Source organism: Schistocerca nitens, chromosome 2, assembly GCF_023898315.1.
Source record: "Schistocerca nitens isolate TAMUIC-IGC-003100 chromosome 2, iqSchNite1.1, whole genome shotgun sequence".
Taxonomy (NCBI): domain Eukaryota; kingdom Metazoa; phylum Arthropoda; class Insecta; order Orthoptera; family Acrididae; genus Schistocerca; species Schistocerca nitens.
This window is the reverse complement of record NC_064615.1, coordinates 739,012,337-739,015,135: the sequence shown is the minus strand read 5'-3', so window position 1 is coordinate 739,015,135 and position 2,799 is coordinate 739,012,337. Positions and strand designations below refer to the sequence as shown.

The 2,799-nt window shown below is 45.0% G+C and overlaps 1 non-coding gene across 1 annotated transcript; it reads right to left on the bottom strand.

Moving 5' to 3' along the window:
- Window positions 1–383: 383 nt before the first annotated feature.
- On the bottom strand, window positions 384–533 carry LOC126237707 (U12 minor spliceosomal RNA). The gene has a single exon (XR_007545167.1). It is a non-coding gene; the product is annotated as a U12 minor spliceosomal RNA (small nuclear RNA).
- Between the last annotated feature and the right edge of the window lie 2,266 nt (window positions 534–2,799).

Below are 2,799 nucleotides of genomic sequence, written 5' to 3'. Positions count from 1 at the left end.
TCAAAGCCGCCACGGCTTAAGACTACTAACAAGTTTATAGCTAGTTTGCTGAATTGACAGAACTCTATTATTTTCATTACATTGTGCGGCATAATTTAACTCTAATAATCACCTTCGATTCTTATGCAGACTGTCCATAGGACCATTCACGGCCCTTTGGGTTTCGCCTAACAAAGTTCGAGAAGTTATGTCGATATCCACGCTTCTTTCGCCTGGTTTGTACACCAATGAGCCAAATCATTATGACCACCTGTTTAATAGCGAGTTGGTCAATAATGGAACCTTTGCCTATCGCGGGCAAGTGCTCTACCGACTTTTTTTTTTTTTTATTAATCTCATTTTGTTCGTTTTCGTTCGTTGCATCTGCTCGGGGCGGATGTCACAAGACATCCGTTTCAGTTCGTCGTTGATCCATTAACTCAGTTTATTTATTATATTTTTTAACCTCGTAAAAAATTTTTGGTGCTAGTTTGGCTAGTGGAGCCCAACGTCACCAAGGCTCTATATTTTCCTTACACATTAGTTTAAGGCACGTTAGGGCTGCAAACAACATGTGCATTTGCCCCACCAAAATTTAACGAATGAACGTGACCGTGAAACATTGTCATTTTGTTCGTTGTATCTGCTCGGGCGGACGTCGTAAGACATCCGTTTAAGTTCGTTGTTGATCGATTAACTCAGGTTTTTTATTACAGAGGGCTGCTAACCCTCCGACCGAACACGCTGAGCCACCGTGCCGGCATCCGACTGAGCTACCCAAGCACGACTCACGCACCGTCCTCATAGCTTTAATTCCGCCAGTACCTCGTCTCCTACCTTCCACACTCCCCTGTAGAGTGAAAATTTCATTCTAGCATCGATTATGCTTGGTATGGGTTCTACACGTCCTATACAGGATTGCCGAAGTATGTGGCACAAGATGCCTACGCACAGGACAAGCAATTCCCGCAAATTACACGACGGTGGTTACGGGCTCGCAGCTGGCGCCCGATATGTGTTCCAATGGGTACAGATCAGACACATTTGCTGACCAAGACATCACTGTCAGTACACTATAATGCCTCTCAAACCACTGTAGTACGATTCCGGCCTTGCAACGCGGACAGTTATCCTGCTGGAAGAGACTTCGAGCATGAAGCGTTGCAGGGGTCCGCAATAATGTTCACGTAGGCTGTCATGATTCCTTCGATTATCACCACAGCTTCCATAGAAGCCTAACTCAATGTATCCCATAGCGTAAGTCTGCCCTAACTGGCCTGCATCTGTGGCGCGGTGCATGCTTCGTGCAGTCATTCACCTGAATGAAGGCGTGTAAGTACCAAACCACCGACCTGGTGTAACAAGAAATGCGACTCATTCGATAGGCGACATGTTTCTATTGATTCAGTGATGCTGTCCCCACGGCAGTCATAACTGACGATGTCGTTATGTCAACACAGCAACACGTAGAGGTCGTGTGACGTGGAGCTCCATGTCGAACAATGGTTCCGAAACACTTGTGCCTGCACCAGCATTGTACTCTGTCGTTAGATCTGCAACAGATCGCTACCTATTCTAGATTACACAGTGGGTGATCCTCCGACCTCTACGTTTTGTGATGAGACGTGGTCGTCCAGCACGGCCTGCCCGTCATTTCACCATCCTTCAACCAGTTTCCATAGGTGCTCATGACAGTAGTACGCCAACAGACGACAACCTTCGCCATGTCAGAGATTCTCGTTTCCTGCCGCAGCGGCACAACAATGTGCTCTTTGTCAAAATCGCTTATACCAGTGGATTTCCCCATTTTCGTCCCTCATCTTCGCTATAATGGCTGCACGTTCGTCTCTCTTCCGCTTACGTTCTGTCGTTACTGCGTCACGTGCCCGCAGCACCACCAGGAGACATTCAGCCTCGCGGTGGGCAGTGGTCATAATGTTTTGGCTCATCGGTATAGAGTCTCCAATAATGGGGCATCTTTTCTTGGCGCTTCTGTATATATTCTGACGGTGATTCCACTAAGTCACAGAAAATGAGAGCCAAAACGATTCCTGCTAAAAGACATCGGTAGTTTACTTGTCCAGCCGTTCCTAGCAATGTTAGTTCCTGAATCCAACCCATGACCCCCTTTTGTAAAATACGTCTTATCACAAGCTGGTTTTGAACATGACTCTGTTTCAGCAACCATATATTTAAGTTTCAACGGAGAAAGAACACAGCCATCCGGTTGCAAATAATTGTTTAATACATTGACCTAAGATTTGACACATCTAAAGATGTCTTCATTAGAATGAAATTTTAAAAGCCGTAAAGTTGCATTTTCATCCTCATGAAGACATCCTTAGAGGTGTCGAAACTTAGCCCGCATCTCGTGGTCGTGCGGTAGCGTTCTCGCTTCCCACGCCCGGGTTCCCGGGTTCGATTCCCGGCGGGGTCAGGGATTTTCTCTGCCTCGTGATGGCTGGGTGTTGTGTGCTGTCCTTAGGTTAGTTAGGTTTAAGTAGTTCTAAGTTCTAGGGGACTGATGACCATAGCTGTTAAGTCGCATAATGCTCAGAGCCATTTTGATTTTGTCGAAACTTAGGTCAATGTATTAAACAATTATTTGCAACCGTTTGGTTGTGTTATTTCTCCGTTGAATCTAATCAGTAGATGAATTATAGTGATCATCAACTTATTTCATCCAGGTTCAGACGGTTAAAGTCAGTGACAGTATCACTGTTCATTTTTGAGTGCAATTTGAACTCATTAGCAGCAAATGGTTACTTTTACATATTATTATTTGAACTCATTAGCAGCAAATGGTTACTTTTACATATT